The sequence below is a fragment of the Callithrix jacchus genome, chromosome 7 (assembly GCF_049354715.1).
Source record: "Callithrix jacchus isolate 240 chromosome 7, calJac240_pri, whole genome shotgun sequence".
Classification (NCBI taxonomy): Eukaryota; Metazoa; Chordata; class Mammalia; order Primates; family Cebidae; genus Callithrix; species Callithrix jacchus.
Window position 1 is genome coordinate 90,527,947 of NC_133508.1, and position 23,775 is coordinate 90,551,721.

At 49.4% G+C, this 23,775-nt stretch overlaps 1 protein-coding gene and 1 long non-coding RNA gene across 17 annotated transcripts in view; one reads left to right on the forward strand and one right to left on the reverse strand.

The window, feature by feature from the left end:
- The window catches only part of DMRTB1 (DMRT like family B with proline rich C-terminal 1), a 131,830-nt gene that overhangs the window by 62,201 nt on the left and 45,854 nt on the right, over positions 1 to 23,775 (forward strand). The gene's annotated exons all lie outside the window — the stretch shown is intronic.
- Positions 8,433 to 23,775, reverse strand: part of LOC128928169 (uncharacterized) — a 33,193-nt gene continuing 17,850 nt past the window's right edge. For both annotated transcript variants that reach the window (XR_008472897.2, XR_008472898.2), the window contains exon 3: positions 8,433 to 8,856. This is a non-coding gene — a long non-coding RNA (uncharacterized LOC128928169). The remainder of the gene's footprint in view (positions 8,857 to 23,775) is intronic.

Here is a 23,775-nt window from a genome sequence, read left to right on the forward strand (position 1 = left end):
TGGTCCCTCTGCTTTGCCTTTTTCTTAATCAACATAATCCCCTGGCACACTGTCTCTATGAGCTGGTCTCATTTTTCCCACATCAGGAGAAAGAGATTTTTTTTTTTTACAGATCTAACCAGAATCCAGTTACGTTTCATTGACAGTGACTGGGTTGTGTGGTCATTCCTCAGATGTGTGCAGTACTCTAAGAAGGTATGTCTGCACGATGTGCTCACCTCCAAGGTTGGGCATGGGGTCAGAACCACCTAAACCATGTGGGCTGCAAGTAAAAGAAGGTTCCTCCAGGAAAATCCATGTCTCTGTTTGGGTAGGTAGGATGGCCATGAAATTGGTGTCAGGAGAAATGGCCCACCCTTCCTTACACAGGAAAGCACTAGCAGAGAACAGGAAGCTGCGAAAGGTTTGCGGAGCAAAAGCGGCATTCACTGAAGTCATTTACACACACATTTTCTTTTCTGCCCAATTATCATACCATGCAATCGCCATCACACGTCTTTCTTGGTGTGGGATTAACTCTGTTGTTGTCAATGTTTGATCACATCACTGAACTCTGCTCTGAGACACTCACCCGCACAGCATGCCCTCCTGAGCAAGGCTGCCCTCTCTCACCCTGACACAGCCAGAGCAGAGCTTGCTCTGGGCCCACACTGCATTCTGCCCAGCCAGGGCAGTTCTGAGCTGACCCTGGAGCTGACTTCAGGATGAACATACACACACCCTCAGCCTCGGGTCAGAGCCAAACCTGCCGGGGCTCTAGGAAGCTGAAGCCTTGTGGGTGTTATGGGAGGGGTTAAGGTCTGACCCTCTTCCTGCCACGCAGATCCCCTGAGAGTGAGGGGCCTAACGGGGGAACGGGTTGGTTGTGCATCAAGAAATGGCCCTGGTGAATGCTTGCAGGGGTCCCCTGAGAGCCTCTTGCAATCAGCATCCCCCTTCCTCTACCCCAGGATTACCTGTGCCTCTTCCTTGATAAACAGGACCCACCATCGCGGAAAAAGCTTCTCCTAGGGAATGAACCCCATTTATGAGGATTGTCAAAGTTTCTCTTTAAGGTACTGGGCCTGATCAAGGGTGTCAGGTGCAGGAAGGCTCGTCTGAACACGATTTATTGAAGATGTGTGACGATCTAGATTTTGACAAAAAGAAGAAAAGCAGGACATGCGTTCTGAGTGTATAAAGGACACAATTCCTGAGTGATCCCTGCGGGCGAGTCCGGGAAAAGTAACCTGTCCTGGGGCGCCCCCTGCTGGCCATAGTCAAAAACGGCGTCCCCGGAGCTCAGGCCTGCCTGGATAGGTAGAGAGGCTTATGCGAGAGCCTGTGCAGAGGTGCTCTGCTCTTTAGCCTGGGGACCTCCATGCCGGCCAGCATTCCTCGGAGGCATGGTCAGGTGGCAGCCCAGAGGAGAGGTCAGGTCCTGCAGTCTCTGACGGCACCCAGCTGTGGTACACAGAAATGTGTCCATGACATTTGCTCTTCTCCCTCTTGGCATCAGGTTTCAAGGCTTGGAGCTTGGCCTACCACGAAATGACTAGAACTTTCTGGGCAAATCCCTTCACTTCCTCAAGGTGTTGCTTGCCCCTGTGAGATAGAGTGGAAGTGCTTGCTGACTTCACAGGTAGCCTGTGATCGTCAAAGAAGAACACAATTTACAAGGTGCTTCTGTGTGTCACTGGAGACGGTGCTCACACAGGTGCCCTGCAAAAGCCATGCATGTCTTCAATGCGCTGGCTGTGGCTCAGAGAGAAGGTGCACTGCGGACCAGTCAGGAAGGGGCAGGAGTTCTTGCAAGCTCTCCTCCCTGCTCAGTCCTGGCCGCCCTGGGACGAGGGTGTGTGTGTGTGTGAGGGTGTGTGTGTGTGAGGGTGTGTGTGTGAGGGTGTGTGTGTGAGTGTGTGAGGGTGTGTGTGAGGGTATGTGTGAGGGTGTGTGAGGGTGTGTGTGTGAGAGGGTGTGTGTGTGTGAGTGTGTGAGTGTGAGTGTGTGAGTGTGTGAGGGTGTGTGTGAGGGTGTGTGTGTGAGGGTGTGTGTGAGGGTGTGTGTGTGAGAGGGTGTGTGTGTGAGGGTGTGTGTGTGAGGGTGTGTGTGTGATGGTGTGTGAGGGTGTGTGAGGGTGTGTGTGTGATGGTGTGTGAGGGTGTGTGAGGGTGTGTGTGAGGGTGTGAGGGTGTGTGTGTGAGTGTGTGAGGGTGTGAGTGTGTGAGGGTGTGTGTGAGGGTGTGTGTGTGTGTGAGGGTGTGTGTGTGTGTGTGTGAGGGTGTGTGTGTGACGGTGTGTGTGTGAGGGTGTGTGTGTGTGAGGGTGTGTGTGTGCACGCACACGCGCGCGCATGTTCACTAACAGCAGGGAACTCTGCAGCCACATGGCAGCAACCTCTCCAGGCACCCTGAACTTTTCTCTGTGACATACTCTGGGCTTCAGGAGTGGATGCTGAGGGACTTGAGGTGGCAGAGGTCTATCCATCTGTCCATCCCAAATCTGTGGGCACTGCCAGCCTTTTACAGCTTCTCACCGTTTCTCTGCCCACCCCAACCTCACCCTCCCATCTCACCCTGTCCAGACCCTCATGGGCTCCCTGAGAGACCCGGACTCCAGCCTCCTGGCCACAGCTCTACCCAGGCTTAGCTCCTGCACGCCGCCGCAGGAGATCCGGTTCCCAACCACAGCTCACTTCTCTGTTAACGACCAACAATCCTTTCCCATAACAAAAGGAGCCCAGTCTCTGGATGTGCCCTCCTCTACTCCCTGCCCCCCAGGCTCTGCCCCCTGGCTCCTGGCTGCCAGGCCAACCCCACTTCCTGCCCCTCGTTCTGCCACCACTTGGGCTCCAGCTCCTAGGACAACAGAAGTATAATGAGAGACACAAATTCAAGGCACATAAGTAATTTTGCATCTCGTAGTAGCCATATTTTTAAAAATGGAAAAGAAACAGGTGAAAATAATTCCATAATATTTTTAATCAAATATTTCCAAAATATTGCCATTTCAATACTTATTACTATTGAAATGTGAATTATCTTGATAATTTTGATATTGATTAATATCAACATTAAGACAACTCACATTTTTTATACCAAATCTTTAAAATTCAGTGTATATACAGCACATCTCAATTCAGACTAGCCACATTTTAAGGAACCAAAACCATGGTTAGTGGTGGCTTTATCAGACAGTACAGTTCTAGAACCTTCTCTGGCTGTCCCAGCCCTGCCTGCTTCTCCCTTCTCCCTGCAGATGGTTTAGGGTGCTTTCTGCTTGTTTCTTGGGTTTCTGACATGGCCATGAGGGTCATTCAGCCAATTCCAGAATTCCAGCCTGTCTTAAGACCTAAGCTAGAGCTGGGGAAGTCTTTTCAGGCCTGTGGGGGCTCCATGATGAGTATTTATTAAGCTGCATAGATCCAGTTTTAAAGACAGTTCCATATTCTGAGATTAGTTTGTTTCCAACATTGAGTATTAATTTTTATTAGTACCTCACTTTTTAATTTTATTTTTGACATGGTGGGAGAAAATCGCAGTTGCTTTTAATGGCAAAATTAAAAAGTGGCAACCTTATGAACCAGAGATAATAAAAAAGAAAAAGAAAACCCAAATCCTAGCATGTGAAACTGAGAAAGTGGCAACTCCTGGGCCCCACTGTCTGCCATGGGAATTTTCCTAAAATGAAGATTTGGCGGTGTTGCTCCTGGGGCCCGCACCATTACCTCAGCGGGGTGCAGAGCCAAAGAGCCTCGCGAGACTTCAAGACCAAGAGGGCGCTTACCAGCCGTCACACACGTAATTTTCCAGGAAGAGCGCATTGCTGCAGCCCGCCCCCACCTCCCTTCCCGAGGCCAAGCTGCTTCATGCCTCCCCTGGCTCGTGCCAGCTTCTGTCTATCACTGGCCAACTCCTCCTCACCCATGTCCCAGCTGAGCTGGAATGCCACCTCCTCCAGAAAGCCTCTCTGATCTCCAACGAGGGTCAGCCCCTTCTCAGGCTTCTGTAGCTGCATGGTTCTCTCTGTGTCGTCTGTCCTAATTGTCTGCAGCTGGTTCTGCCACCCCACCAGAGTGTGAGCCCCTGTCCCCAGCGCCTCACAGAGCTTGCACCCAGGGAGGGCTCAGTCTTGGTGAGGGCTGGGACAAAGGAAGCGGCAGTCTTCCAGAACCCAGCCAGGAGGGTGTCTGCTGGAAGGAGGCCAGGACCGGCTGTCCATGTGATCCGTGGGAGCTGTGGCTGGAGGTGCCCCTCCTGGTGGAGCTGTCTCTGGGCCCATCCCCTCACACCGAAGTGGGAGTGCCTCGTGGCACTGGGCCGCCCCAGAAGACACTGAAGGGGCCCTTCGCACGTGACCATTAAGGCAGGGCCTGGGACGCAGCATCGGCAGAGCTGGTGGCTGCCACCTTCCTTTCTCTTTCCCCAGTGATTCTCAATTGACTGTATTGAGGCATCATTCACATACAGTAAAATTCATTTAACACGGTTTGAGAAGTTTACACAAAGTGTTTCCATCACCCCACAAAATACAGAACATTTCTATCACCCCAGATTCCCTCAGGCCCTTTGCAGTTGATTCCTTTCCCTGCTCCCCGCCCTGGCCACACTGGTCTCTCCATCTCTAGCCCTGTGGTTTGTTTCTTTCAGGGTGTCATAGACATGGAGTCTTGTTGCACGTGCCTTCCAAGCCTTCTTCTTTCACTCAGCACCGTGCTTTTGAGCTTCACTACTGTTGCGCTTGCAGGGAGCTTCCTCCCTTCCATTGCCGTTGTCAAGCTGACCCCGTTGTCAGGATATACCCAGTTTATCCACCCCCAGTGGAGGGACCACCCCTTTCATTTTAAGGAAGAACAATGAGAGGTCTTAAAGAATTGTGGATAACGTGGTCATAGGAGAGAAAGAGGTGGCAGGAGTCCCTTCCAGAGGGGACAGTCAGGACCGTCTCTAACCAAAGTCTTCTCTAACCAGGTCACTGTCCCTGCCTCCCAGCAGGAGTAGAAGTCATTTTCTCCTGGCTGCATTCCCAGATCTATCTGATCAAGAGCCTTCCCCACTCAAAGTCTTTTGAGCAGTGCGTTCATTTCATTTCCCCGGTGTGGATGCTCATTTTCTCAATGGGCGGTATCAAAGGTTATTCAAAAGCCAGATTTACGCTCCTGAATTATGCCTACCCTTCCTGAGCCAGGCAGAAGAGGCAGCTACAAGGCTCTTGCCTTGTAGCTGGGGGCATAAGAACCATGTGGGACGAAGAAGCCAGGTGGGAGGTGACAGAGAGCCCTGGCTATGGCTCTGGTCAGCTGTGCCCACAGCTAGAGCCTTCACCTCTAGGGCCCCAGTTCCTGGAGTCTGAGTAAGAGAGACTCTGACAGTTCTTAAACATCTATGGGCAAAGCTAGCTCCCTGAAGACCTGAGTTCAAGTCCCAGCTCTGGACTAACCATGGGGCCCTGGCCAAGTTGTTAAGTTCCTCTGGACTTAGTTTCCTCATCTATAAACTGTGGGGCCATGCAGATGTTCCTTAAGCAGAAAAACCAAAGAGTCCCCCCATACCCTCTGCCCTTTCTCCTGTTTCTGAACATTATTTAAATGATCCTGATTTGCATCAACCTCCCCAGCTCCCAGGCATTGGATGAGCATCCCCAGGCCTGTACCCTTCTAGGGATTAATAGATGCTCCTAAGGTCCAATGTTTAGATTAATGCTCTGTTAACAAGAACGCCCCCTCTATTGATTCCTCTTGCCTGCATCTCAACTCCCCTCCCACTCCCGAGTCCTGAGCGCATGACCCTGAGCAAGCTGCTTCCCTTCTCTATGCCTCCATTTTCTCCTCTGTAAAAAAAGGGCAAGAACAGCACTGACACACATAGGGCTGCTGTCAGGACGGAATCAGATGCCTATGAAAGATGGAAAGTTGCAAACACTGCCTCTCACAAGATCAGCACTCAACATGAGCTTGCGGTGATGATGATGAAGATGGGTTTGTCCTGCAGCCCCACAGGATCCAAGGTCGCACCTGCCCCAACGTGCAAATACTTACATTGGTGTTGCCGAGCAGGCGGGGCTGGAGGACCTCCCCCTCCACTGTGCAACTCCGCCTCCAGCCCTCACAGCCCGCAGGGGAAGCCTCTGAGAGGCCCCCTCACCTGTATGGCTAGTCTCAGCCTCCACTGGGAATGGTGGGTCTTGGTGATGACATCAGCCCCTTCAGAATCCAGAGTGCTTTGTTGTGTTTCTAAAAGTGAGACTCCACTGACAAGACATGTCTTGAACATGTGCTCCTTCGATGTTGTCTCTGCTTTGTTCTGGACCAGCACTGCGGCTTCCTTTCTTTTCAAATGCGTACCTGAATTTCCTTTCAAATGTATCTTCTATGATGCCACGTTTATTGTGCTCCCTGCTTCAAAATATATTTTTAATGCACTTTCAAATGGTCAAAAGCTGTTTGCTTTTGAGTGAAGGCCTCCTTCCCCTGGGGATCCCAGAACAATTTCTGGAAAGCTGGTGAAGACGCATCTTGAGCTGAGCTCGGAAATAAGAGACCTTGTTAAAGCGCTGTGTTGGGACAAGAGTTTCATAAGTACTCTTGCTCCTGCACCCAGGGGACACCTCATCTTTTCCAGCAACACACTTGCAGGAGCCAAGCCTTTGCGTGAAGCTCCCTTGTGGGTACCTAGGTCTGGGGCCTTCCTCCTGTGCCTGGAGTTTCTCATGTACGGCCTTGGATATGCATGGCCACCAGCACCATGTGAGGGCTGGAGCTGGGCGTCTACAAAGGGCAATCATGTTGACAGCAGCCAGAGACAGACAGATTCCTAGGCAGATGGGTTGGGTCCCCAGTGAAACCTGACCTTCAGGTTAAAGACAGCTTAAAGCCTGAAAACTGGGCTGCCAGTTCCAGGCAGAGTCCACAACCCAGACTACGAACTTCCTTGATGCCTTTTAGTCAGTCCAATGGTGCTTCTTCCAGGTCTGCCCATGGACCAATCAGCAGGCACTCCCCCATTCTGAGCCCATAAAACCCCCGACTTAGCCACACCTTGGGACTACCCACCTTCAGGTAGGGGCTACTCACTTCGGGTCCCCTCCCGTGTTGGGAGCTGTTCTGTCACTCAATAAAACTCTTCTCCACCTTGCTCACTCTCCAGTTGTCCGCATAACCCTCACTCTTCTTGGATGTGGGACATCCAAGAAACGCAGGACCTGCTAACAGGGGTGGGAAAGGAGCTGTAACACTGTAGCCTTCCCGCCTCTGCCAGCTCAGGGTGACCACCCCACATGATGGAAGTGTCAGTGGGACCAGGCCAGCCCAGGAGTCCTGGGCCAGAGTGGGGCAGAGGGACCAAATAAGCTGTGACATGCCATTGTTTGCCAAAGCATGCAGATGGCGGGAATGAACAAGCTGTAACACACCCCCTGTTTAACACGCCCCTCATAACCCCCCACCACCGTTCGCTGCCCTGCAGGGGTGGGAAGGAGAGAGAGCTGTAACAGTCCTTGGGGTTCAGGCCTCCAGACTCCCTAGGTAAGAGCCTTATCCCTTGGGACTCCACGTTGCTGCTGTCTGCAAGTTTTGAGGCACTGCTGTGTCCCCTTTGTCTTGACACCGGCCCCAACGAGGGGGCTGTTCAGGGTGGCATGCCAGGACCAGTTGCAGGCTGAGTGCAGAGCCAGGGGCATGGGTTCTGGTCCAGTAGTGGGAGCCGAGCAGGGCTCACCAGACCGGGTGGGCGGAGGGAGTCTAGCAGCCAGCCCAGAGCCCAGTGAAGCCTGAGCAGAGGCACCACTGGCCACAGAGGTTTACGGCTGGAAGAGTCAGTGTGACTCAATGGGCCTTCCACACCTGGGCAAGGGGTTTTCATGCTTCACTTCTGCCCCAACCCTTCATTTTCTGCCCAGTCTGGGAGTTCACCTTTCAGAGCTGCCTTCTCTTGAGTGGAGCCATGTTCCTGAGATTCACGTCAGAGCAGAGTCAGCCTTCTTGTCTTGTTTGTTTTCGCTTTGTGTTGTTTTTACTGCATGAGGAAACTAAAGCCCAGAGAGGGAAAGGGACCTGTTCCAGGCCACACAGCTATTTGGGGATCAAATTAAATCCAGAACACCAGGCCAGTGAGGCCAGACAAACCCTCAGCCTGCTCAGTACAAGCACCTGGTGAGTTCTTGTACAATCCTGTCAGGTCACTGTTATTTCTGCCCAACATTTTACATTAATATTTGGGGTGAGCTGTAAAGCTTTTTCAAATTTAAAAGCACTCTGGTATCGTATTTATTATGGCAAAATCTGGTTCTAGTCACTGTTCATAAAACTGTGACTTAACAAAGAGCTTTTATTACAAAAATAAATTTCAGTAATAACTGCTCAACCAGACACTTTGCAATTAAAAATAAAACTGCACAGTAAAGAGAAATGCAATTCACAATAAACTAAGTTGTTCCTTCTCTCCCCACTCCACCCGCCTGAGCTCCACAATATTGCTACTGGATTTCAAAGCATTTGCTGGCATTAGTCTGTTTAGTACTGCTCAGTTCTCCAAATAGTTGGACAATTTCATATTTTTAGCTTAGGATTAATCCCCTAAGAGATAGCCACATGTCCTTTCAGTCCTCGGCTACAAACTCTACCAAGAATCAGCCACCTAGAGTGTCTCTTTGCTTAATGTGGTTTCGAATTTTGATGAAAGCTCAGAGGAAAAGAATCCTATTGTATTAGACCGGGCTGTCATAACAAAATAGCTTAGACTGGGTGGCTTAAACAACTCACATTTATTTTCTGGCATTTCAGGAGGCTGGGAGTTTGAGATCAGGGTGGTGCCAGCATGGTTGGGTTCGCTGAGGGCTCTCTAACGAGTTGCAGACAGCCACCTTCTTGCTGTGCCCTCACTGGCAGAGAGAGAGAGAGGGGGAGAGAGAGAGAGGAAAAAAAGAGAGAGAGAGAAAGAGCGTGAGCTCTGTTGTCTCTTCTCATAAGGGTGCCAAGCCCACTATGAGGGCCCTACACTCATGACCTCATCTAATCCTAAGAACTTCCCAAAGACCCCTTCTCCAATACCATTGCATTGTGGGTGAGGCCTTCAACATATGAGTGGAAGGTGTACTCAGTTCCTAGCACCCATCTACCTGAAGCAACTGGCTGGTTATTTGCACAGTGCTCATGAACAGTTTTGCACTTAGGACCATACTAGTGGAAATCGTTTTTCCTCTTGCCTGTCTTCAAAAAAATATTTTTTTCTCCAAGCAATATCCCCTTTGGTGTGCCAGTGAGGATCATTGAAAAGGAGTACAGTATGTTTAAATATCTTTCCTTCAAAGTAAATGGAAGGGTTAACTGTGGTTCACAGTTCTGGAACTGCTTTTTTCAGCTGTGGAGCCTCTGAACTAGCAGGAGATTGCAGGGGTCTCTGATGATTCCCACCTGGTTATTACCATATTCATTTCCGCTCCACTAACCGTTCTGTAGTTTATGGGTGAAACGGCTCTTGTAGTGAAGAAAGTCGACAAACGCTTTTGATCGTAAGTACAGATAATACCCATCCCATGGACTCTGTTTTGTGGGATTTTTCTATACATGTTGACACAGCTAATCTTTGCTTCTGCAGCATGTACATAAATATTATCCAAGATGACTGGCATCTGGTACTGTTATGTGTCTTTTAAGAAAATCTCCAACTGAATCCAATATTTCCCATGTGGCACCTGATATACTGTGGGCGTGGGATATTTATAGAACAGTAATAATGATATTTGAAAACACTGTAATGTCTAAAGGCTCCATTTCCCTGACAGTCTCATCTAGAAGGCTGCATTTCTCAGAAATAAGCTCTTGCCGGCCATTCACGGTGATTACTGGAATGCTCAGCACTGTTGGGACTCACAGAAAGGCTGTGGTAAGCATTATTGCCTCTGACCACTTCAGGAGGAAAGCCACCTTCTCCTGCAGAAGGAAAAGGTTGTAGGTAAGGACTTGTCACCTAATCTGGCCTTCTAATGCTTTTGCCCTTCATAGACTTAGGTTTTCTGAACATTTCTCCTTAGTGACCTTTGTTGTGCCTCAGGCTACACATGGCAGTTCATGAAACTGTGGAGTCAAAGACTTAGAATTAGAGGACATGTGAGCTGGGAGTTAACCTGGTTACCATTTTAACCAAGCTGTCCCCCTTTTTAAATCTGAGACAGGATGTCCCTCTGTCACCCAGGCTGGAGTTGACTGGCGCGATCATAGCTCACTGCAGCCTAGACCTCCCAGCCTCAAGCGATCCTCCTGCTTCAGCTTCCTGAGTAGCTGGGACTGTAGGTGCATATTATCCTGCCCAGCTTTTTTTTTTTTTTTTAAAGCAATGGGGTCTCACTGTGTTGCTCAGGTTGGGTCTCAAACTCTTGGGCTCCCAACTTGGCCTCCCAAAGTGCTGAGATTACAGGTGTGAGCCACCATGCCTAGCCTCTCCCTTTTTTAAAAACCAGTGAGGACATTAGTTTGGTGACAGAGGTGGGACTGAGGTCTTTTTGTCTTTATCCAGGGGCTTCCTCCATTGTACCTGGCTTGTTTCTGTAGCTAATGTGATACAGCATCTTACTGGATCCAGCCCTGTTCTATTTAATTAACTGTATGTTACTAAAAAGCCCACCTGAGTGACAGCTCCCACTTTTATGTGTCTACTACATGCAGGTCCTCTACCAGGTCCAGTTGGATTGTGTCATTTAATTTCTACCAGACCTTTATGAGGTAGGCATTACCATCCCCGTTTTGTACATGGGGAAACTAAGGCTCAGAGAGCCTGAGTGTCTTGCCCAAAACCCATTACTAATAATTGGCAAAGTCAGGACCTGAACCTGGAGCTATCTGACCCTGCAGTCCATACTCCTGCCATCAGACTGGGAGAAAAGATGAAGCTGGAAACAGTCCTTCCACATGAGCAGGAAACGTTATTTTACTGGCCAGGCCAAAAGTATGGACATTAGACACACATCTTAATGTCCAATGTCCAACAGCCTGAGTCCCATCACAAGTTAGCCACTGACCACCTACCATGTGCCAGCCTTGGGGGACCCAGAGGTGAATGGGGCATGGCCCCTGACTTGGAGGAACACTCTGGCTATGTGGAAGACAGATTTGTAAACAGATGATAATAGCACCCTGTGATCCAGGGTAGAGAGAAGGATAGTCAGGTGCTGTAACCTTAACCCTAGAGGCTGGGGATAGCCCCTGAAGGTGGTGATGCAGGAGCTGGGTCTGGAAGGAGGAAGAGGAGTGGCTCAGCTGAAGAGGGGGCTGGGAAGGGAGGAAGGCCTTCTAGGCAGAGGGACCTGCATGTTTCATGGCAGAGAAGCAGGAGAGGGCCCAGGGAAGCCAGAGGGGTGAGAGTGGGGAGGACCTAGGTCAGAGTGGTCATGGAAACCAGATGACAGAGGCTATGGGTGTACTGCTAAAGTCAGGGATAGACCCTACCCAGGAGGCTAGGGGTGTCTGGAGGGTCTTGGGTAAGGAGAGTTGTCTGACTTTGGACAGATATGCAATTCAGCGTAGATGGAGGAGTGGGGGAGGAGGCCAGACTGGGGGCAAGGTGCCTGAACCAAGCCGAGGATGGCCATGGGAAGAGAGAAGGAATCATGTGTAGAAGAGGGAATAGACCGCCTTTGGGGAGGGAGGGCAACCAAGGATGACTCCCAGGTTTCAAACCAGCACAGGAGGGTGGTTGGTGGTCCCAGGCAAGGCTGATATGCTGCTGAGAGCTAGGTGATACCATAAAAGGGCCAAAACACCCCACAAGGGAGCTAGGTGACCCCACAAGGGGGCCTGGGGACCCCATGAGAGAGCTAGAGAACCCCACAAGGGAGCTAGGGAACCCCACAGGGGGCTAAAGGATCCCACGAGGAAGCTACAAGGCTACGAGGGAGCTAGTGAACCCCACAAGGGGGCTAGGGGACCCCACAAGGGAGCTAGGGGACCCCACAAGGAAGCTGGGGACCTCACAAGGGAGCTAGGGAACCCCACAAGGTGGCAGGGTGACCCCACAAAGGAGGTGGGGGACCCCACGAGGGAACTAGGTGATCCCATGAGGGAGCCAGGTAACCCTGGGAGTGGGCTAGGTAACCCCAAGACGGAGTTTGAAGGCTGTTGGAGAGCTGAGCTGAAGCAGAAATCCTGTGTGCTCGGAAGTCAGAGAAGGCCCCTCTCCCTAGTGGCTGGTCTCTGCTTCTGATCTCCATGGTCTTTGAAATGCCACATGGCTGGTCTTTTTGAAGATCTTGCTGATAAACAGAGTGTAGTAAGCAGGACACCTGGAGTGTGCCGGTGCGTGTCAGGTGCATCCACGTGCCTCTCTGTGCTGCACAACCACCTCTAAAGGTGAGCGCTGCCCTTCCCACCAGCCTGGGAGAGGCTAGAGCTTGCCTGAGTGGCTGTGCTGGAATCTGAAACCACAACTCTCCGACCCTGGATCTGTGTGTGCTGAGCAGGGAGGCACAGGGGCCCCAGGAGACTCTCATAAGTCCTGTCCGGACAGAAAAGCACTGTTGCTGTTGGGCCACAGAGGTTTCAATGGATGTACCAGATGCTTGATTCAGCCCTGATGTACCAGGTGCTAGGCTGGTTGGGCTTGGGGCCAGCGCATGTAGCTACCCTCAAGGAACTTATAGCATGAAAGGCAATCTTAGAGAAGTTTTCGGAAATCTGCTTTTATGGGGTTTAGAACCTTAGGAGCAGTGACTCCCTAAACAACCTTCCAGTCGCTGGTAGAATGCTGCCTTTGTGCAGAAATGTGCCCCAGGCAGATGCTCTGTTCTGCCGCAGCATCTCTGCTGTCGGGCCATGCACACATCTGCCCACCCACTCCACCGCTGACAACAGGATGTGACAGATCTATGCTGGAGGGAATGCGAGACCATCACATCCAAGAGGAGACTAGGCACTCGTAGTGGGGACTTCCATCTGCAGCCGGCCGTGTCACTCCTTTCTAACCCAGCCTGGCAGGTGCTTTTGCTGAGGGGGCATAGGATGAGGGTCTGCGTGCAACGCGGATTCATTTTTGTGGCAGGAGATTGATGAAACGTTTGAGGGTGACTGGATGCACTACGCAGCTGCCTTCAGGAAAGGATCAAGCTGATGGAAACGAATTCAGTCACTCCGACTTAGCAAAAGGTGTCTCGAGGCCTTTCCCTTCCTTTTTGCATCACTTCTGGAGTCTTAAATCCTAAATTACTTTTCATTCGAAACAGATTTATTTTTAAAGTATCGGCCCATTGTCATTTCAGAAACTTTGCTCACCGTTGCATTGGAGGAGTCTGCAGCTTCCTTCCAGCTGCAGCAGATCTCGTGTATTGCAAACCGCCAGTTTTTGTTTTTAGGACAGGTTGAATGTTCAGACTTTATCTAATTATGGCTAATTATGATGTCTTGCTGAGAAATCACAGTGGGATATGGGCTATTCGGAATAAGACAGACTGACACACACACTTCCCGACTGGTCGATTTTGAGTCGAAATAGTCATATTTAGATTGCAGTAATGGCATGGAACATGAAGCATTCTCTCACGCTGCGTGTGCATGTGTGTGGCAGGCAGGGGAGGGCAGCGGGGAGTGTCACTAAAATGAATACTAAGCAAAAAAGTCATTTCCTAACAGTGCAAGTGGAGGTGATCAATAATCTAAAAGGAGGGAAGAAAAGGAGAAATACACAAACAAAAACACTAAAAGACCCTGAAAATGAGGCTTTGTTTGTAACATGAGCAAAAAAGAATGTCAGTCCTTCAATAAACACTGCAATTGGCAGCATCGCAGGCCCCTGGCTCTTATCCCTTAGTGCAGCAAATATCGATCAGGTGCCCACAATGTGCCAGATTCCACCTGTGCCAGTCTTTTTAAATCAGTAAATACCCCTAATGTCAAATTCTATCGTGCATGTTACAATCAGTGACTGATGACACCTTTTTTAAAAAAACAAAACAAAACAAAACTATAAGCCTTAGGTCTGTAAAGATTAGTAGGCTTTTGTACTCAGTGACTCAAATCCTGAAGCAAACCCTGGTCTGGCAGTTGTAAAATACAGTGGAAGAATGTTTCGTGTGGAGTTAACCCTTGGCATTTTGTGCGTTTCTGATGTGGGCCGCACACTTTCGAGAACCAGGGTGAAATACAAGAAGGGCCCTGCCAGACAGATGGGGTGAGAGGGCCAGGCTGTGACTGGGAGCAGGCAAGAATCTGGGTGGTTGAGTTGGGTCAGGGAGTCAGAGCCTAGGACCAAACTGGAATAGGGCACGCAAGCAGGGCAAGAGGCTAGAGGTGGAACCACAGATGAGCCAGCTGGAGATAAGGGCGGCTTCATTTAGTCAGCTTTACAAGCAGCTTCCAGAGCCTCTGCAGATGACAGACTGAGCTCTGTTCAAACCCCGTGGTGAAGCCTGACGCACAGCTCTGCCACTTCCCAGCCATGTGACCTTGGGCTTGTTACTCAGTTTCTCTGTGCCTCAGTTCCTTGTCTGTAAAAAGAGCTATTTCTTCTTGGCCTGTTGTGAGGACTCAATGAGTTACACCATTTAAAGTGCTTGGCAAAGCACTCATTCAATGTCGGTATTGTAATTCAGAGGAGTGAGGTGGGTATTTTTCATCTCTTACCTACCCTGCATCCAAATGTCTTTCCTCCTGCAGGGGTCCCTATGGGAGGCACGGCTTACCCTGCATGAAGGAGACAGAAGGTGGCCTTGGGGGAGGCTTAGGACTTTGATCCTGAGGGAGTGAGACAAAGGTGCCAGGACCCCTCTTGGAGATAGTTTGCCAGGCTGGTGGCCACATGGGGAAGCGTGGCTGGCCAGTAAGGTGGGACAGCAGACTGTTCCTATGCTAACTTGGCATGACCACCCTGGCTTCTGCCTGCTGCTCTTCCAATAAATCCCATTTCTGCTGCATTGCCAGAGGCTGCCCTGTGGAATGCAACCAAGAGCTCCAAGTAGGGCCGTGCTCAACACTGCTGTCCTACACCACTGCCCTTGGAATGCCCTCAGACCAGCGAGAGAGGTCAGCTCAGAAGACAGGCCTACATTCCGCCACAGAATGGAGAATGTCCCCAGACCCTGCAGAAAGACCCCAAAGCAGAAATCCCACACAGGAGCTCCTTGAACGACAGCCCAGCCATCCGGAAGGGCCAGAGCATCTGACAGGTCTTAGGAGGGCGAGACCAGGAGAAACCACACTGATACCTCTGGACTCAGAGACGGTGGGGGCTGGCAGGCTGGGGGGCAGAGGAGGTGGCTCAGAACCCAAGGCAGGCTCTTTTTGGTTTCTAATCTTCAATTACTGTTTTTCTGCCAACTGCTTTCCTCGCAGGGAACATGAGACTTTTCTTCAAGTGGGGCCAGCGTATGTTTATCGGCTTGTTGTAAATGACATGGTAAACACTGATCTCCCTGGTTGAGGCAGCCACTGAGTCTCTTTGTTAGATTAATAAGATTACAACAATCTGGGCAGACTTTCAAGTGTTTACTTTCGAAACCTCACTTAGAGGGTGATAGTCACATAGTCCCCGGCCCGCCTGCATTCCGGGTAGTTGGGTAGAGCTCCTTTCTGTTCCAAGTGCTTATTTTTCCACATGCATCAAGAGAAAAGGTCATTAACCCTCAGCCTCTGACAGTTTATCCTCACACACCCTATTGCCCATTTTCTAGTCAATAACTTAGAGTTTCTTTTAACCCTACGCGCTCCTTGGCCTTGTCTCACAGACTTGTTTTCAAAGTGAAACCTTTACAGCGAATCAGTTCCTGAACACTTCAAAAGCATTTTGGCAGATGGACTGCCCTTCTTTGTAACTAAATGCATTTCAGCAAAATTTACTGAAAGTGAAATTCTGTAGCATCCTGTTGACTTGTATTATTGCCGTATGGATGGTACAGCTCCCTGGCAAAAACAGGCCACCTGCACCCCTTGGTGGCTTGAGGGATGGGTGATGGCTTACAGTGAGGCACAGCCCAGGGTGGCAGCTGGGGACAGTTCTGTTTGCTAATCTTCAGAACTGCCCATCACATATCTCCCCTCTGGATTCACTGGATTGCACTGTGGCGAGAGTGCTGCAAGTGTGGTGGGAGTAGAAAGGTGACTCAGAATATCTCTGCCTTCAAAGGGCTTGCAGCCTGGCCGGGGCCGCAGGATCCTCCCACCTCTCGAGGACATGGGCACCCAGAACCTTCACCCTCAGGCCCAGTCTACCTTCCTGACCTCTGGTCCTGCCACAACCTCCCAGGTGCATCTCACCCCACGCCCACTCTCATTCCCCCTAACCCGCACCCCCAGAAGCTTGGATCCTTGGTCTGATCTTGCAGTTTCCCGACTCCCAAAAGCCACCTCACCCCTCTGGCCCTTATTGACTGACCAATGCAGTTCCCTCGACCTGTCATGCCCTTCCCCACCCCATCCTTCCAGATCCAAGAACAGGGCTGTTCTTCTGGAGCTCATCCCTAAGCCCTTGGTTCCCCCACATCCCACAGCTCTCAGGTTGTTCCCCTCTTGGGTTGAGACTTAACTGCCTGCCTGTCTGAGTCTTCCATGAGGCTCTTTTGAGGTATTTCAAACTTCTCTTTCTAACCTCCATGCTAAGCTTAAGATGTAGCAGATATTGGGAATTTAGTAAATGTTAAATGAGTGAATGGATAAATGAACAAAAATGAGAATGAATGAATATGGTGATAGAGATACAAATAATCATTACTTTATCCAAGGCCTTTCAGTTTACAAACATTTCATGCTCTTCAGTTTATATGATCTCATACCTTAGAAATCTCATTACCATGGCCTGAATTTCACAAAGGGGATAAATTAGAATCACATAGCAACTGTCTGAAGAGGAATATAAACATGCTCTGCTACTCCTAGGACAACTGTGCAAGGAAGGCAGTCGTCATTCTCAGTTGGGAACTAAGTCTCAAAAACTTGTCTAAAGCCTGTGCTAGGATTGGAACCCACATCTTGGGACTGTAAAGCCTTTGTTTATTCTCTGATACCTGTTGGCAGACAGAAGGATGGAACCCGTCCCAGCTGGACAGAGGGGACCCGAGCGAAATCCTGAAGGACTAAAGTGAAGATCAAGTGAGCGGCAGATGGGCTGGCCAGTGGGATGGACATGGGAGAGAAGGGGAGGAGCTGGGGACCTGAGAGGCAGTATGAGGTGTGGGCAGTGAGCGGGAAGTGACCCATGCCAGTGGCCAGGAGGGACCACACCATGACAGGCTTCATAGCCTCTAGGGCTGAGGCACTTAATTTTGCTCACAGTGGTTCCCCTATGGGAGGGGAATGCAGCACAGGGGACTTGGGAATGTTCTTCTGTGTCAGGGAGAAAGAAGCTGGAGGCAAGAAGACCAGTTACTGGATGTAGCGATACTTTGGACCAGCCATAAGGGGACTGAAGGATATAGCAAAGTTCTTCCTCAATGAAGCATATTCTGTTTTACTGCTTTCTAGAATTAAGAAGCCTGACTCCATTTGCTTCTTAGCAGACATGCCCAGGCAGGCCCAGGCATGTCTTAACCTGTAGCATATACCTTTCCTTATTTAAGTAAGTCAAGTCTTTTCTAAGTAACTTTCTCTTTTTTTTCTTTCCTGCTCCTTATCTATTTAAGAAAGTTTTAAAGTATTAGCCAATCAAATCTAGTTTAGACTGTGATGTCCAGCTCCAGCCAACAGATGCAAAACATGCAATAAAGATCCAGCTACGTAAAAGATAAATGTTTCTGCCTTTCCTTTGTGCATTGCACTCTCATAGCAAGACTGCTGACAAGTAGTGCCCTTTCTGCAGAAAGTAAAATTGCCTTGCTAAGAAAACTTACAGTCTAAGTGCTAATTTTTCTTAGCTACATCAGAGAATCAGCATTTTCTTCCAACAGGGACCTACCATGGGTAGTGAGTGGAAATAAAAAGGGGGAACATATTAAGAATATTTCCCACACTTTCCCCCATCTCTGTTTTGAAAAATGCCTTCAAATTAAACTTTGATTTTGTAAAATTAACGAGGGGCTCAATTGGCAAGTTTGAAATACTGAAAACAAGCAAAAAATGCTTGGAAGGAAAGGAGAGGAGAGGAGGTGTGGTTTGGGGGAGGCCAGTGTTTTACAGGTGCTATGTTTCTTGCATGTGACTAGGGAAAACAAAAAAACCCAGGCCTGGGGGTCAAGAGACCTTCTGTGACAAGTGACATTGGACAAAGTTTGTATCTCACTTCCTTCCATTAGCTCACAGTGGGAAAAGACATTGGAAACGGCAAGGAACGTCCTAAAAGAGATGTATTCTTATTCTGCCTGGATGGTAAAATATTGCCTTGTGAATTAACTGCCAGCTTTCAATCTGCACCAAAAGAAAAGGAGGATTTTAATATGAAATGTATTCTTTCCACTTCCTAAGTCATACATTAATTAGGGAGAAAACATGTTCCAAAATATTAACTCTAGGGTTAAAACCCTGCTGCTCCTTACCTATACAGCTATCCCCTTCAGATTCCCTTCCCACAGCAGCATGGGAGCTCTCTCTCTCTCTCTCTCTCTCTCTCTCTGCCTAATAAATCACTCTCGGCTAAACTCTTTGGTTCCACAATATTTATTCAAATGGCAAGCTCACTGTGCTTCCAGGGCCCCTTTCCCCATTCTTTGGGGTAAGAGAGGCGAAGGACCTCAGAATTGGAATGGAGAGGAACCTGAGTATGCCCCCCTCCTGATCGGGGAACTGGGAGTGTCTTCAGGATGCCCCCGCTCCCTCTCCCGCTTACATCTTTGGTGAGCCAGCCTATACGTTGGGCTTCAAAGTGGTGAGTAACCCCTTTGGCTTGCTAATCTGTCCTATTCACTTCTTTTAAAATTTTAAGGAGGTAAAGACTGGGCACAGCAGTGGAGGCAAGGCCAGGCAGACGCCACCTGCAGAAAGTGGGCATCCAGGCCTGCATGGGACAGCAGCAGCAACTGTGCAAGCCACGCCCAGCCTTTCAGACCCCAACCTCCTGGGTCCAGATTTACATAAGGCAAACTTCTTCCCTCTAAGATCTTTCCTCTAAGATATTTGCTACATATGAGGCTTTTGGGGTGGCAGTCAGGGACCCATGCCCGTGGTGCCCTTAGGCTTAGGCCTACGAGGACCTCCTGCAGTATAAATGCACAGGGCCAGTTCCCTTAGTCCGCAGCGCTAGGTTATGACCTAACAGAGCCAGAGTCCACCAGTGGGTATGGGAGGCTCTAAGACATTTTGTTTTTTATCACCCACAATTTCCCAATCCAAATGAGTGGTGCCAGAATTTAATAACATACAATTTATCTTGCCTAGGATTGGCTCTCCATATGGCAGAACTTCTCCATCTAGAATAGCATAGTCAGACCAGGTCCGAGGCCCAAATGGTTAATTACAGGCTCCACAATCCTATGGCATATTCCTATGATGGAAAGTGGGTCGGGGAGGAGGCCTGGGTCCTGAGGTCAGCCATTACTTTCTTTAAAACCGTTGTGCTTCGAGGCCCCTCTCAGGAAGTATATCCTCCTGGGGCAGCTTTATGGGCAGGCCTGTGTTAATTGAACTCTTACTGGGGAATATTGGCATCCATCGCCAAAGCCTCACTGGCCTAGTTCTTCAAGGGCACACCGACACAGGGCCACTAAGCCCGGCAGTCCCCATGCCCTTAAGGTGGCCATAAGGACATTTAGACAGTGAGAGTATGCCCATGATGCCAGTAAGTGTGGTTAAACCTGGCATATGGCGGGGGGCCATGCCAGAAGATTATCATGCATCTAGGGCGCAAGGAAACTACAAGGTGCTATAACTGAGGGATGCCCCAGGGCTAGCAGATGCAAGGAATAACCAGGGATGCAGGCATCCCTGTGTTCGATTTTGGATGGGTGCTACTCTTCCCAAGGCAAAATCACCCTTAAAGTGTATCTTGGATAACTGGGACCACTTTGACCCACGATCTTTGAAGAAGAAGCTGGCCCTGGGGCCAGAACAGAGTCTAGAATCTTTACTAAATCTAGCAACCTTGGTGTTTTATAGTAGAGACCAGGAGGAACAGGCTGAAAGAAACAGGAGGGACAAGAGAAAAACTCCAGCCCTAGTCATGGCCGTCAGGCAAGCAGACCCAAGGGTCTTGGAGGAGAGAAAGGCTTGGGTTAGCTGCCAGTCCGGCAGAGCTTGCTACCACTGTGACCCTCTGGGACACTTTAAGAGAGGTTGTCCCCAGAGGAATGGACCACCTCCTCGTCTTTGCCCACTGTGTCAAGGGGATCACTGGAAGGCACACTGTCCCAGGGGATGAAGGTTCCCAGGGCCGGAGGTGGCTAACCAGATAACCCAACAGCAGGACTGAGGGTTCCTGGGGCAAGTGGCAGCACAAGCCATTACCCTCACCAAGCCCCATGTAAAGCTAACCATAGAGGGCCAAGAGGTCGATCTCCTGATCTTCTGGACGCTGGCATGGACTTCTCAGTTTTGCTTTCCTATCCTGGACGGTTGTCTTCTACATCTATAACTGTCCAAGGAGTCCTACCACAGGCAGTCTCCCGATATTTCTCCCAGCTCCTAAGCTGTAACTGGGGAGATGTGTTCTCCTCCCATGCCTTCCTCATCATGCCAGAAAGTCCCACTCCCTTACTAGGGTGGGCCCTGTTAGCCAGAGCAGGAGCCATTATCTATGTAAACATCATCAGAGAGGAAATCCCTCTCTGCTGCCCATTATTTAATGAGGGAATTAATCCTGAGGTTTGCGAAATGGAGGGACAATTTGGGTGAGCAAAGAATGCATGCCCAATTTGAATAAGGCTAAAGGAGTCCACCTCTTTTCCTTACCAAAGACAGTACCCCCTAAGACCGGAAGCCAAAAAGGGGCTACAGGATATTGTAAGAAACTTAAAAGCTCAGGGTCTAGTAGAGTCCTATAACAGCCCTTGTAATACTCCAGTTTTAGGAGTACAAAAACCTAATGGACAGTGGAGGCTGGTGCACGATCTCAGGCTTATTAATGAAGCTGGGATCCCTTTACACCCAGCTGTACCCAACCCATACACCTTGCTCTCTCAAATACCAGGAGAGGCACAATGGTTTACAGTCCTAGACCTTAAAGATGCCTTTTTCTGTGTTCCATTACATCCTGACTCCCAGTTTCTGTTCACCTTTGGAGACTCTTTAGGTCAGAATTCTCAGCTCAGCTGGACAGTGTTACCCCAGGGCTTTTGAGATAGCCCCCACCTGTTTGGCCAGGCCCTAGCTCAGGACCTTAGTCATTTTCCACATTCAGGTACCCTGGTTCTTCAACATATGGATGACTTAGTTTTAACTGCTAACTCAGAAACCCAGTGTCAGCAGAGCACCCAGGACCTCCTAAACTTTCTAGCCACCTGTGGATTTAAGGTTTCCAAACCAAAAGCCCAACTTTGTAGGCAAGAGGTAAAACACCTAGGGCTGGTCTTGTCTAAGGGCACTCAGGCCCTTGACGGAGAATGTCTCCAATCTATACTGGCCTTCCCCTGTCCAAAGACCTTAGAACAGTTGTGGGGGTTCTTAGGAATAACTGGTTTCTGCTGATTGTGGATTCCTAGATATGGTGAAATAGCCAAACCCCCATACACTCTGATTAAGGAAACCCAAAAAGCTAACACCCATCTAATACAATGGGACCCTATGGCTGATGCAGCCTTTCAGACCCTGAAGCAGGCCCTACTGCAGGCTCCAGCTCTAACCTTCCTACAGGGAATGAATTCTCCCTCTATGTTACGGAAAAGTCAGGAGTGGCACTGGGGGTTCTGGCCCAGAATCGGGGGACCACACCACAACCAGTGGCATACCTAAGTAAGGAAATTGATGTGGGTCGCAGCTGCGGTGGCTCTACTAGTCTCAGAAGCTGTTAAAATAGGGCAAGATCTAACTGTATGGACTTCACATGACATAGCTGGAATTCTGGCCTCTAAGGGAGGATTATGGCTGCCCGACAACCACTTACTCAAATATCAGGCCTTAATGCTCAAAGGGCCTGTACTTCAGCTGTGCACATGTGCAGCCCTCAATCCAGCTACATTTCTTCTTGAGGAAGGGGCAGACAGAGAACATGACTGTCGGCAGGTTATAGCCCAGAACTATGTGGCTCAAGAGGACCTTTTAGAAACTCCTCTAGTCAATCCTGACCTTAACCTATACAAATGACAGAAGTTCATTTCTGGAAAATGGAGTCTGAAAGGCAGGATATACAGTAGTAGGTGACCAAACAATGCTTGAAAGGAATTCCCTTCCTCCTGGAACTAGTGCCCAGCTGGCAGAACTCGTAGCCCTCACTCGAGCTCTAAACTTAGGAAAAGGAAAGAGAATAAACACACACACACATTCCAAACATGTTTACCTGGTTTGGCGCGCCCATGCGGCCATATGTGAGGAAAGAGAGCTCCTAACCTCGGCAGGAACGCCCATTAAATGTCATAAGGGAATTTTAGACTTATTACAAGCTGTCCGAGAACACAAAGAGGCAGCATCTTGACACTGCCGAGGCCACCAGAAAGGAGATGAGAAGGAAGCAGAGGGCAATAGCCGAGCTGAGCTATAGGCAAAAAGGGCAGCCAGACGAGAATTTATAGAAGGACCTTTAATATGGGAAAACACTGTCCAGGAAACTAGACCTCAGGAGTCATCAGAAGGGGTAGAGTGGGCAGTCTCCCAGGGACATAATCTTCTTCCTTCAGGATGGCTTGCTACTGAGGAGGGAAAAATACTCCTACCTGCTGCCCGCTGGTGCAAAGTACTGAAAACCCTGCATCAAACCTTCCATATGGGTGTACAGAATACACATCGAATGGCTAAATCTATATTTACAGAAAAAAGTCTCTTCAAGGCTGTCCTCCTAGGGAACAGCGAGCTGGTCGTTACCCAGGTGAGGATTGGCAAGTGGACTTTACCCATAAACCTAAGTCTTGGGATGTCAATATCTGTTAGTATATGTAGATACCTACACAAACTGGGTTGAGCCTTTCCCCTGTAGAATAGAAAAAGCCCAAGAGGTAATAAAAGTCCTAATTAATAAAATAATCCCTAATTTCAGACTCCCTCGCTGTTTCTTCAAAATGATAACGGCCCTGCCTTCAAAGCTGCAGTGACCCAAGGAATTCCCAGGGTGTGAGGAATACAGCATCATCTCCACTGTGCTTGGAGGCCTCAGTCCTCAGGGAAAGTGGAAGAGATGAATAAAATTCTTAAGAGACACTTAAAGAAACTGACACAGGAAACCCACCTCCCATGGTCTTTAGCCTTCTCTATTACCAAGAGCACTCTTAAGGGCTCGAAACTCTCCTCAGATAATAGGACTCAGCCTCCATGAGATGCTTTATGGACAGCCCTTTCTTACTAATGATCTTGTATAGACAAGGAAACAGCAGATCTAATAAAAGACAGAACCTCCTTGGCTAAGTACCGACAGGCTTTTAGGACCTGACCTGAAGGACACCCCAGGGAAAAGCGGAAAGAGTTGTTCTGCCCTGGAGACTTGGTGCTTGTTAAATCTCTCCCCTCAGACTCTCCCTCTCTAGGCCCATCATGGGAAGGACCATTTTCAGTTACTCTGTCTACCCCAACGGCAGTTAAGGTGGTGGGGATTGACTCGTGGATTCACCACAGTTGGCTGAAGCCTTGGACCCCTCCTGAAGAAAGTCACAGGCCCTCTGCTCCACAGCCTGAAGTTCCAGGAGGTGACCCTTCATCCACCTGCGAGCCGTTAGAGGACCTGCGTTTGCTCTTCCAGTGAGATCCCCAGGAAAGTAACTACTCATGAGTCTAAGTCACATCCTGGCATTAATTGGACTATCACTCCTAGC